Here is a 13,652-nt window from a genome sequence, read left to right as displayed (position 1 = left end):
AGAAGGAAATGGCAACCCACTCCAGTATTCTTTCCTGGAGAATCCCAGGGACGGCGGAGCCTGATGGGCTGCTGTCTATGGGGTCGCACAGAGTCAGACGCGACTGAAGCGACTTAGCAGCAGCAACACATCCAACACCCAAGGAGTCTGACTAATAAGGTGACACCAGCTATTTTGAACTGTTATCACTTTATCACCACGCATGCAAGTGTTTATGAAATAATTATGTAGGTGTGTGTATAACATGCATTTCTGAAATGAGCAGAATTAAAGGACAAATAGACACGATGAACCTTTGAGCAGAACACCTTAACACGTGAGATTAAAAAATAATAATTATACAAAAATCTGTTCAGCTATCAGTAGCAAATGCCTACAATTTCACACTATTAGCTTTCTTTCCTTCAAGTGCTCTTACCAATATATGGACCTGACTACAGTCTAGGGAAGCATCACAAGTATTTTCAGGCCCTTCTAAAAGACCCTTAAAAAGAGTCTAACTTAACCCCGTGTTCAGTCGCTCAGTTGTGTCTGACTCTTTGCGACCCCGTGGACTGTAGCCCACCAGGCTCCTCTGTCCACGGGATTTCCTAGGCAAAAATACTGGGGTGGGTTGCCTCCTCCAAGGGATTTTCCTGATCCAGGGATCAAATCTGCTTCTCCTGCACTGGCAGGCAGATTCCTTACCATCTGAGCCACCTGACTTAAATGTAGAGCCGGCTATCATGCTCTGTTTGTGATGCGTATTCAATTAATGTGCGTCGAATAGGCACACTGATCAGAGCAAAGAAAATTCACTTACTAGAGGACTCTAAAGGAGACTTTAGTAGAGTCTGTTATGGTGAAGAATATTTGCTGCCCACTCCCAAGGAATGGCTGTATACACAGCCCTGCTAAGAACAGGTGTGGTCCTGTGACTCATTTTGGCTAATGACTCGTGGGTGGAAATGACATGTGCCTCTTCCTAACAGAAACCTTCAGGTCCATCCTATGGTTGCATCATGCTTTCTTTTCCATCTCTCCTGTGACTCTAAATACCCTGTCAGCCTGTGTCCCTAGGGGAAGGAAATATGGAACAGAGCTTCACACAGCCAATGGCAAACCGAGTAAGAAAACAAACTTCTATTTAAATAAACCGTTGAGATTTGGAGGTAGTTTTGTTATCACTGAGTCAGTCAGCATAAGATGACTGACACAGGGACTGTGTCAGCCTTTTCAGTAATGAACAGGTACATCCTCATACCCTTTGCTAGGCAGGGACAGGCCCCTGCGGCACTGATGCTGCTAGAGAGAGTAAAGGAAAACAGATGGCTGGGATTCATGTTCCTCACCACTCGCTTTCCTTAACCTTCAGCAACATGAAAAACTAATGTTCAGCAATTTAGAGAGCTTGCATTTTTAAAGATAAGGGGTTGGGATTGATGCTAATTGGACTAAGCTGAAAAATTTCCAGAATAAATAGAATCATTTCACAGAGCAAGATGCAGGACAAAGTTTTATAAATATTGCACAGAGCCTTCTGTAATCATTACGTATGGCAAATCCTTATTGAGAACGTGTCTTAAGGCACTTGATTTCATAAGACTGGACTCGGCTAGATGCTAGGCTCCAGGGATGACATGTTGCCCTTGACTTCAGGGAGCTCACAGGCAGAGAGAAACATGTTCAAATGGCTGTAATACAATTAGATGCATTTTACACCTGTCGGATCAATAAAGTACTATGGCAAGAAAGAAGAGGACAGTCATTTCTATCAGGGAAAGGGTACAGAATTTTGTTAAATGGATCGAGGATGAAGAAGGGTCTGCTGAGCACAGGAAACTGTGAGCATATGAAGAGAAGTATCGCATTTTTTAAAAGTTTGGAATAATTTAGCTTTAGCACAAAGCTTGTGTGTGTGTGTATGCATTAGAACCACACTTTTCCTCTTGATCGTTCCAGAATGTTTCACTTTATGACTGTACCATCACACCCTTAGCTCTTCTGACGTGCATGTAGAAGGCTGTAGCCTTTTGCTGTTATAAACAGTGATGCCTTGGACACACTCCTTTCCATTCAAGTGCAAGTCCACCTCCAGATGAATTCCTAGAAGTGGAGTAGAAGTTACCCAGGCAAAAATAAAACAAAGGGAACAAGACCAAAGGAAGGGTGGTTCCTGCAAAGGCAATGGTCTGTGAAAAGGTGCCTAACTGTCAAGAAACCTCAAACTACCAGGATGGCTAGAACATACTGAAGAGAATGCAGCTGGAAAGATACCATTGGATCATCAGGTCATGAGGGGGCAGTAAAGCTGTGCTCCTGAGTGTAGGAGCCATAGCAAGACTTTGCTGTTCTGTTGCTAAGTCGTGTCTGACTCTTTGCAACGCCATGGACTGCATCCCACCTGGCTTCCCTGTCCTTCACCATCTCATGCAGTTTTCTCAAATTCATGTCCATTGAGTCAGTGATGCCATCCAACCATCTCATTTTTCTTCGTCCCCTCTCCTCCTGCTTTCAATTTTTCCCAGTATCAGGGTCTTTTCCAAAAATGAGTTGGCTCTTCACAAGACTAACATTTTAATAAAATCATTCTGGTGGAAGTGTGGGGGATGAATAGGCAAGGCTAAAATAGGGTAATCAGTTAGGATACAGGTACAGTTATCCAGCATGGGTGGGGGGACAAAGGCCTAGTAACCCATCCTTTAGGCACAATGAAAGAAGGTTCTCCCTTGCTTGTCTCCTGTGCTTTCCCCTTTCGAGCGCATCCAAGGTCAATGTTTCAGATGCCTCAGCATAAAGCAACAGCTGTAGGGAATGACAGGCACTGAGATCCACCCCTCTACCCTGGAAGGGGGAAAGATTCTTCCAGTGCTAAGTCTACAAAAGTTAGGTATGGACTGCTTCCTTCTTTCCTACAAAAATAATCTAGCATAGAATTTAAGAGCTAGAACACATGCCAGAAATCATTTGGTCTCATTTAGTCCAAGAATCCTCAAATTTATTGTAAGTCATTTTCATCTTCCTAAAGGTTGAAATCCTACAGAGAGCATTACAAATAAAGGGGGAGTGAGTTCCTAAATCCTGACACTGATGTTGTCATCTGGAGAGCACTCTTTGAGAAACATTCTACCAGAAAATTGCCACTCTCCATATGGTACCTAGATATATGTATGTTGTTATTCAGTCACTAAGTCATGTCCAACTCTTTGCAACCCCATGGACTGCATGCAACACGCCAGGCTTCCCTGGCCTTCACCATCTCTCACAGTTTGCTCAAACTCATGTCGATTGAGTCGGTGATGCCCTCCATTTATCTCATCGTCTGTCACCCCCTTCTTCTCCTGCCCTCAATCTTTCCCAGAATCAGGGTCTTTTCCAACGAATTGGCTCTTCACATCAGGTGGCCAGAATATTGCAGCTGGAGCTTCAGCTTCAGCATCAGTCCTTCCAGTGAATATTCAGGACTGATTTCCTTTAAGATTGATGGTTTGATCTCTGTGTTGTCCAAGGGACTCTGAAGAGTCTTCTCTAGCACCACAGTTCAAAAGCATTAATTCTTTGGTGCTCAGACATTTTTATGGGCCAACTCTTATATCCGTACATGACTACTAGAAAAGCTATAGCTTTGACTATTCGGATCTTTATTGGCAAAGTGATGTCTCTGCTTTTTAATATGTTGTCTAGGTTTGCCATAGCTTTTCTACTTTTTCCCATCTCTTTGCCATGAAATGATGGGACCAGATGCCATGATGTTAGTTTTTTGAATGTTGAATTTTAAGCCAGCTTTTTGACTCTCTCACCTTCATCAAGAAGCTCTTTAGTTCCTCTTCTTTTTTTGCCATTCAGTTCAGTTCAGTCAGTCAGTCATGTCCAACTCTGTGACCACATGAACTGTAGCACGCCAGGCCTCCCTGTCCATCACCAACTCCTGAAGTTTACACAAACTCATGTCCATCGAGTTGGTGATGCCATCCAGCCATCTCATCCTCTGTCGTCCCCGTCTCCTCCTGCATTCAATCTTTCCCAACATCAGGGTCTTTTCAAATGAGTCAGCCCTTCGCATCAGGTGGCCAAAATATTGTAGTTTCAGCTTCAACATCGGTCCTTCCAATGAACACCCAGGACTGATCTCTCTTAGGATGGACTGGTTGGATCTCCTTGCAGTCCAAGGGACCCTCAAGAGTCTTCTCCAACACCACACTTCAAAAGCATCAATTCTTTGGCGCTCAGCTTTCTTCAACATCCAACTCTCACATCCATACATGACTACTGGAAAAACCATAGCCTTGATTAGATGGACCTTTGTTGACAAAGTAATGTCTCTGCTTTTTAATATGCTGTCCAGGCTGGTCATAACCTTCCTTCCAAGGAGTAAGCGTCTTTTCATTTCACGGCTGCAATCACCATCTGCAGTGATTTTCGAGCGCAGAAAAATAAAGTCTGACACTGTTTCCACTGTTTCCCCATCTATTTGCCATGAAGTGATGGGACCAGATGCCATGATCTTAGTTTTCTGAATGTTGAGTTTTAAGCCAACTTTTTCACTCTCCCTTTTCACTTTCATCAAGAGGCTCTTTAGTTCTTCTTCACTTTCTGCCATAAGGGTGGTGTCATCTGCATATCTGAGGTTATTGATATTTCTCCCAGCAATCTTGATTCCAGCTTGTGTTTCTTCCAGTCCAGCATATCTCATGATGTACTCTGCGTGTAAGTTAAACAAGCAGGGTGACAATATACAGCCTTGATGTACTCCTTTCTCATTTTTATCTAGTCCATTATTCTATGTCTGGGTCTGTTGCTTTTTGATCTGAATACAAGTTTCTCAAGTTCTCTCAGGAGACAGGCAAGGTGATATAGTATTTCCATCTCTTTAAGAAATTTACAGAGTTTGTTGTGATCTACAGAGTTAAAGGCTTTAGCATAGACAATGAAGCAGCAGTAGATGTTTTGTGTTTTTTTTTTTCCTGGAATTCCCTTCCTTTTCACTATGATCCAACGGATGTTGGCAATTTGATCTCTGTTTCGTCTTCCTTTTCTAAACCCAGGCTGTACATCTGAAAGTTCTCAGTTCACATACTGTTGAAGCCTAGCCTGAAGGATTACGTTGAGCATTACGTTGCTAGCATGTGAAATAAGAGCCCTTGTGTGGTTGTTTGACATGTGTATGTGCTATGCGCTGTGCTAAGTTGCTTCAGGTGTGTCTGACTCTTTGTGCCACAATGGACTGTAGTCTACCAAGGTTCCCCTGTACATGGGATTCTCCAGGCAAGAATACTGAAGTGGATTGCTGAGCCCTTCTCCAGAGGATGTTCCTGACTCAGGGATTGAACCCGCATCTCTTATGTCTCCTGCATTAGTAGGTGGTTCTTTACCACTAGCACCACCTCTTCTACAATACCGTGTTTCTAGATTTTTAAAAGCTTAACATATTGAAAAAACATCTTGTAAACTTTAGAGTGAACTCTCATTTCTCTATAATCATTAAACTCATAGATTAGCATTATTGCACTAACTACTCAACAGCAGACAAGTGTGTAAAATTATTTCAGAGAATTCAATTTCTAAAGTTCTATTCTGAGACTTATAATTGTCAAAAATAAGATGAAATGACTTTAAAAAGACTTACCTCCTTAAATTATCTATGGGAATGAATTAAACTAAATGGCAAATGAAATACTTGATCTAAATATGACAAGGAGCTAACATACATAAAATATGCAAACAGAAGAAAACACTTAATACCTTTGTAAAACGAACAATTTTGGTAAAGACAGCTCTTAGAAAAAGAAGCTAAAGGTTAATAATTATATAAAATTATATTCTAATTAGCAATAATAATACAAATGAAAACAGCGATAACATTTTTTTCACCTTTCTTAGTAGCAAAGACTTAAATGATGTTAATATTGCTGATTCAAGGCATAGTGAAATTTTCATTCCTTGTTAGTGTGAAAATGTGAAAAGTAAAGCTTTCACACAAATTTTGTTATCATATCCTCCTTGCCTTCCTCCACATTATTATTAAGGGTGTTGCAAGTTTTAATAAAAAAGCATTATTTTTTGAAAGCCCTATGAGAATACTAGAGCTCAGAAACATTATAAAGTTAGGAGTCATTTCAATTCCCATCGCGCAGTAAGCATTCTCTTGATTTTAATGATAGCTGTATTAGATTTAGAATTCAGGCTTGATTTATATAATCCCCCAAAGATGTCCCAGAAATCCATTAAAGGTCACCTTAGTTTCCCATATATATACCAAAAATTCTAATCAACTCATTTGCTCCCACTTCTATTATCATATTGCATGCTTTTGTAAACCTCACTGCTTATTATGGTTTCATCTCAAATAGAAAATCTTTCAGTTTGGCTTTCCATCCTACTAAACTCCATTCCAGTATGTATTACTTGCTCCTCTTCATGTTAGAGTAAAAGATTAAATAGTCATTTACTTTTTGATGTATGTAAAATTGAAATTCGGACTTCAGAAATGGTCCTTGGAATTATCAGTATACCTGGAGGTGCAGCAATGTGGGACTCACTGTTTATCACTGCCTGCTCCAGGCTGCATATTAAAATCAGGTATCACATAATAGTCAGGGTGTAGAATTTATTTGTGTAATAAGCAAAGTAGAAAATCTCTTCGGTTCCCAGGTGACCAGTTGTGGAAGCCTAAAGTTAATGACTTGCTATTCATCATAAACCAAACCTAAAAGTTTCATCACACAATTTCCCCTTCTGAAAGAAAATATCAACAATTGTCAGTCCCTTAATAATGAAGAAATTTTTAATTATTTTCACTCTGATTCTCATTTGCATCATAACAAGGATGATCGATTTCAAAATCTTATTAGTTCTGCTAGCCTGAACCATTCAGATTCTTATATAGGATCACTTTCCAGGAGGAAAAAAAAAAACCCAGAAGATTCCTTTTATAACAAGCAATTTACAATTAATATTTATGTTAACAAATATTTTCCAGTTGTATAAAACTGTGTAGACTTTAGTTTTATAATCAACATTTTAAGTAAGGGAGTAATTATTGCTTGTACCTAAGATGCTATTATATACATAAGTGTCTATCATAATGACTTAGATAACATTTGAATATTTTCATTACACAATGAAATGAATTGAGGAACAAAATTACTTAAAGGAACAGAACCTCTAGGTTATATCAGCTCCTTCTTCTCTGGACTCGCAGTTTGATCCAGCATAGGCAGACTGAGCTAAAATAAAAGCCAAAAGATAACTGGACTTCTATGTTGGGCTTATAAGAGGAGACAAAAATAGGATGAGGGTAATATTTGGATACCAAATTTTTCCAACTGCAGGGCTGTTCCTTTTGTATTAAAAGAAACTATTTGGGCAATGAAATTCATTCCACTCTTTTATGAGCATTGTGACTGCTCCCCAGTAAAGATGGTTTGCAGGGTTCTTACAGTATAATAACTTTTCCCCATCTAGATCAAGACAAATATCTTCATTGTCCAGGTGCACTCATATTGCTTCTAGCAATTCAGCAAAGATCTCGAAGGAGCAGCTCAGTATTTTCTCTCCTACTGTCCTTTGATTCAACTAATATATAACCAAAGAACCTATGGCTTTTAGGCTAATTCTTCTCTTCTATTTAAAGTATTGGCCAAGAGTAGAAGTAAGTTTTGTATTTTTTTTTATTGATTTCCAAGTTATGAGAATAAAAGTAGGCAACACAGACCAAGGATTGGCAAACTATGACCTATGGGCCAAATATAGGCCAACATCTGTGTTTGTGAATAGATTTTTATTACAGCATTCATTTTGTGTATCATTGAGAGTTGTTTTCTTGGTACAATATCAGTGTTGAGTACTTCTGATAGAGACAGTGTGGCTTGCAAAGCCAAAACTATTATGGGCCTTTGACAGAGAAAGTATACTGATTCCTACTACAGTACAATAAGAAACAAATATCAAAATTATGAAATATCTTGCCAATAGGTAACAGTGTGCAAAAAAAAAGCAGGTCAACATCCTAAAGATAAGGTATAGCCAACCTGGGAGTACTTGAATGGAAAGTTTTAAAAGTGTTTTTTCTTCCAACTCTTGGATTCACAAAATATGGAGCTATATCTTAGCCTAGCAGCACAATCAAATTATTTCAACAAAGACAAAAAAATGATAAATCTAAAATGGGCAAGACATTCTTCTAAGCATTGGTTTAGCTCTGCACTAATCAAATTATATCTATTATTTCATGTAGAAAGTTAAATCACACTACATTTTGATAGCATGTTAAAATTCTAAGAGAGGATCAGTACATATACTAATTTACCTCATTTGGTCTTCACAATAACCCTGGAAATAGATTTTTAAAAAAATCAAAACTCAGAGAAGTCAATAACTTTACCAAGGTTACATAGCTTGGAAGAAAACAGAGCTGACATTGGATCTCTTATCATTTTAGTTCAAGTGTAACATTCTTTCCACTTTATCATGCTACCTCTATGGTTTTCAGGCATCTTAAAGACATTTTGAGATGAAAAAAATTAATAAAAACTTTAGTGCATCCACAACTAATTAAATCAATATATCAAACACATCTGCTTCCTATATGAAATTCTTCCTTCAAACATTTTAAAAGAGAAACCATGGTCAAAGTTAAGTTTAAATAAGGTTAGCTGAAATCGCATAAAAATAGAAGAGCTACCCGTTCCTTAATTATTAAGTAATTATTCAGGTTGGAATATTCTTGAATCTTCCTGGCATGCTTCTTAAGCTTAGTTAAAAAGGTATTTTAAGACAATTTTTTAGTTTCCTACTGAGATAATTATACTTATATGCCTTTTCAAAATATTTGACAGACTTACACTATTGTGAGCAGAGGAAAAAAATCAATATTTCGTTCAAAGAAGTGTACAAAAGTTAGCATTTCTCTCTATTTTAACTGGAAGTCCACAACTTCAGAAAGTAATACTCCTAAGAAATGTAATTAAGCTAGCAGCAAAGAAGGCTAATACACTGATCACTGATACTCCAGCCAGCTTCAAATGTGATACACTTCCTGTCAGGAAGAATCAGATTTCAAAAGAGCACTTCACATAACCTATCTGTACTGGGGGAACTGGATGAGGCTAATGGCAAAACTGAGGAGCAAAGTCCCAAAGCCAGCTCAAGCAGAGAGAATAGGAGCTTAGCAAAAAGCATAGTTAGAAACTGACTACTGTCTTCGGGAGAGAAGCAAGGAGATGTGGACTAGGATGGAGCCACATCACAGCATCCTGCTAGGTCCCTGGGTCTTCCCAGGTGGTGCTAGCGGTAAAGAATCTGCCTGCCAATGCAGGAGATGTAAGAGACTTGGGTTCAATCCCTTGGAAGAGGACATGGTAACCCTCTCCAGTATTCTTGCCAGGAGAATCCCACGGACAGAGGAGCCTGGAGGGCTACAGTCCATAGGATTGCAAAGAGCCAAACACGACTGATGCAACTTACCACAAGCTAAGCCAATGGGTTTACTACCTGAAATACCGCAGTTATTTCCATCCATGGACTACCTGGAGAGGGCATGATGGTGCTAATACTTCCTTTTAGATATGGTGAATTTAATTTGAAGAATGTTAAATAATGAGAATATTAGTTAATATTTATTTTCATGTTCTTGCCTTTAATTTTCTATAAATGGTTTTCTCTAGATCATAAATCACAGCTACTGTACATGACTCCTGGGAAATTTATTACTTAGGCCTTACTAAATAAGCAATTCTGGAATTACCATGTTTACAAATACCTACCCAGTGTAGACATATGAATATATTAGTATAACATAAATATACACATTGGGAAACATATATACTTACAGAGATATCTCAAGTATATATTTTTCTTTTTGGAGTATTTCAGGAGAAACTTCTGCTATAAGATAAATATTTTTCAAATTATTTCATTTTCCTACTGTGTAACACAGATTAGAAGGATATATACCAGATAAACCTCTGTAAAGCTAAGCAAAAAAGGGCCTTTTCTTTTTACTTCATATGCTCCAGTATTGTTTGAATTTTTTGTACTAACCCTGTATTACTTTCACAATTAAGGAAGAGGCTGGAAATGTCCTATTCATCCCAAACTTCAACCTGAAAGCTGTCTCTAACACAGCCCAGCTCCTCAGGTCAACCAGATGCCCTCCCTCCAATATTCCAGGGGCCTTAAGCACATCTCCCTGGTGGCAATTCTTTCATTACATTCTTTTGTTTTGACTTTTTGATGATTTTGTTGTTTTCAGACCAAACTATAAGTTTAGAAGGCAAAGGCTACCTATGACTTTTTATAACCTCACAATCCTACAGTGTCTAGCACATTGTAACTACCCCAGGCACTCAATAAATGATTAAATCATGATACCTACTAATAATATCTGATATTTTCTGAACACATGCTTATGTGCCAAGCATTGTGCTAACTACATTATATTCATTACTGCATATAATCCTTAAGAAAACTCTATGGAGTATGTATTATTATAATTTCTATTTTAAAGACAGATGAAAAAATTAACTGTAGAGAATTAAGTAATTTGGCAAAGTAAAACATTAAGAGGTAAAGCTGGGATGTGAATCAAGGAAGATTGAATTCAGAGTTTGTACTCATAACCTCTACACCACAGGGAATGAATAAATGAATGACTATGCATGAATGGATAAATATGGAAGAGTTTCATGTCTAAAGAAGATTCCTATTCAAGAGACAGGACATTTTATAAGATAGAAAATGAAACCAGAGAATCACTGATGGGGAGTGGAGAGAATACCACAGAAATAGTATTATTATGGTATTATTATTACTAATATTATACCAATATATTATACTAATATACCAGTATATATATATTACTAATATACCATAATAATACTTAGCGACTGAACAAAAACAAATAATAATATAAATCTCCCTACAATTCTAAATTGATCACAGAAGTAATCTGAACTTTAAAAAAAAAACAAGGTCAACATTTCTACATAGAAACTTAAGGTAACTATCTCTCTGATGTTTAGAAAGAAATATCTATTGCTAAGGCATAGAGTTTTTATTAGCAATTCCATTTTTATTCACGGATATAGCAGTAGTGTAACAAATAATCGTCTATGACTACATAAAAGAAAGAAATATTTCCAAAACGGTATGGGTTACCTACCAATCCCTAATTCTTTAATAAAGAAGACTTAAAATTCTCTAGCAATAAGAAGGTAAAAATGTCCAGAAAATATTAATAACTTCTCAGGTTCACACTGGAGGGAAGCTGATGACTTTTCACAAATGCCTCTAATTTAGTGGTAACTGAACTCTTGGGCAGACTCTGGGACACATATTTTCATTATTCAAACTCTTAGCTATTAACTAACAGCACTGGTTAGACTCTAAGTACTAAGCATAGATGTGCCATGCTATTTTGCTTTGGAAAAGTTAGGGTTCAAATTAAACCAAGTTAAAGGGCCTTAGAGCTTTCTGAAAACTTTCTGTTCAATTTCCCAACAGCTAGGACCCAGTGTGTAAACATGCTCCTGTCCTCAGCAGCAACCATCTATCTCATTCCCATTTGAAAATTATAAAATAAACTGTTGTTTTCCATGTTCATCGAAAACAATGCCTTCACCAGTCTTTATCAGGGTTCTGGACACAAGCTTCTTTTCAAGTTCCTTTTTCATTCTATCCTTCCTTTTAGGACAGATGAATTCCTAATCTACCAAAAATGCCATAAACCAATGCATGGTCTTCAAAGAGAGCCATATAGACACATCACATGCATGCGTGCTTAGTCGCTCAGTTGTGTCTGACTCTTTGTGACCCCACGGACTGTAGCCCACCAGGCTCCCTCTGGCCATGGGATTTCCCAGGTAGGAACACTGAAGTGGGTTGCCATTTTCTTCTCCAGGGGATCTTCCTGGCCCAGGGATCGAATCCAGGTCTCCTGCATTGCAGGTGGATTCTTTGCCATCTGAGCCACCAGGGAAGCCCAATAGACACATTAGGTTCCTATTATTCAGAATATTACACCAACCATAAAAAGAAGTTATTAAAAAAACATCATTTTTAGCTTTACTGGGGAAAACTCAATTTAGTTCTCTTTTTCTTTATATAAAGCTTCATCATTTGCTAGAATATAATATGTTCCAACCATCTGTGATAGGTTAATATTGATTTTCCTATCTTCAATAGCACATTTAAGATCAACAAGATTTACAATGTTTAAATTCCAGTGATTCAATGGATTTTTTTTGCTAATACCAGAAAGTTATTTTTAATAAATTAGGGTGTTTTGACATTTTACAAAGAAAAAGTCTCCAGACTTGAAGGGGAATTATTATTTAAATATTTTGCAGTGAGAGAAGTCTCACAATTGTCTACCTCAGACTATGCTGCAGTATCAATACTTGTGAAAGAAAGTCTTACACTCTACTTCACAACAGGAAAAACACTATGCTGTGAACACAATACCATTGATCACACCAGATCTAATACATCCCTGGGGCCACAAAGTGATTGTTTTCTACGAACACTTCTTGGAACTCTCCTGAACAAGGAAGGCTACAGACTAAATAAAATCAATTTGTGTGAAGTGAATTAGAAAGTAGATTACATTTTCTGGTAGGGTGACCACTTGTTGCAGTTTAGGAGGTACTGTTTATGCTGATTATGCCAATGTAATAATTAACATCATCCCCTTTTGCTCTAAAGTGTCCCAGCTTAGGTGATAAAGTATTTGATTTTCCTCTTCACTAGGGGTTACAAAGACTATTCATTTAGTTCATTGAGGTTGCTGACCACACAGAAGCACAGATTCCAAATGTCTGTAAAGTATATTTGACCAAAGACGAGAACCAAGGATGCTAGATTTCATTTCTGACTGGGCTGACAAAATCTGTGAAACAGAAATACAAATATCCCAATAAAAAATACTGATGCTCTAGAACTTTCAATTGTGGCTGATTCCTATTGACTTGCTGCAATTTAGTGCTTTGTACTCATTTTATGCTTTTCTAAAACAGGGCTTCTCTGTGAGTCATAACAAATTAATAAGAAAAAGCAAATGACTATGAAAAATATTTTGGTGGAACTAATGAGTCTAGATATTACTTTCATTAGCTTTTGACTGTTAATGTTATAAATAAGCATCCTCATTTGGGTTAACTTTATGAAAAAAGCTAACATTCCTAGCTAGGCTATCCAGAGAATCAAGCAATTGCTTTGTGATTTTAATCAATGTTGACATCAAGATAGAACAATTTGGACCCCTGAAAGTCTCCTCTTTTACAGTCTTAGCAATAGTTGTCTGAATTTTTCGAACAAATACTTCAACTCTACTTATCATTTGTCAATATAATCATAATGACAGTGATTACAAATAATGTAACTACTTCTGTGAATCACTCTGAAATAACAAACCAAAGTAGTCATCATTCATGTCATAAATAAGGTTACCTAACTACTGTTAGAAGAAGCTAGATGCAATTTTCTCAAGAGAAAAATACTTTGACTGGTTATTTGGGTCAGACTGCCTCCCTTTAGACTATTCTCCTCACAGCAGGCAGAGTGATCCTCTGAAAACACCAATCAGATCATACCGGTTCATGGCTCAAAGTTCTCCACTGGCTTGCCATCCCTCTAGAATAAAATCCAAAGTCCTTACTATGACCCACAAGGCTCTG

The 13,652-nt window shown here is 37.7% G+C and overlaps 1 protein-coding gene across 11 annotated transcripts in view; it reads right to left on the bottom strand.

Annotated features, from left to right (window-relative positions):
- Positions 1 to 13,652, bottom strand: part of IMMP2L (inner mitochondrial membrane peptidase subunit 2) — a 917,103-nt gene that overhangs the window by 283,206 nt on the left and 620,245 nt on the right. The window lies entirely within an intron of this gene.

The sequence above is a fragment of the Giraffa tippelskirchi genome, chromosome 10, assembly GCF_054371585.1.
Source record: "Giraffa tippelskirchi isolate mGirTip1 chromosome 10, T2T-mGirTip1v1.2.pri, whole genome shotgun sequence".
NCBI lineage: Eukaryota > Metazoa > Chordata > Mammalia > Artiodactyla > Giraffidae > Giraffa > Giraffa tippelskirchi.
The sequence above is the reverse complement of the archived record's forward strand: the minus strand, read 5'-3'. Positions and strand labels throughout refer to the sequence as shown.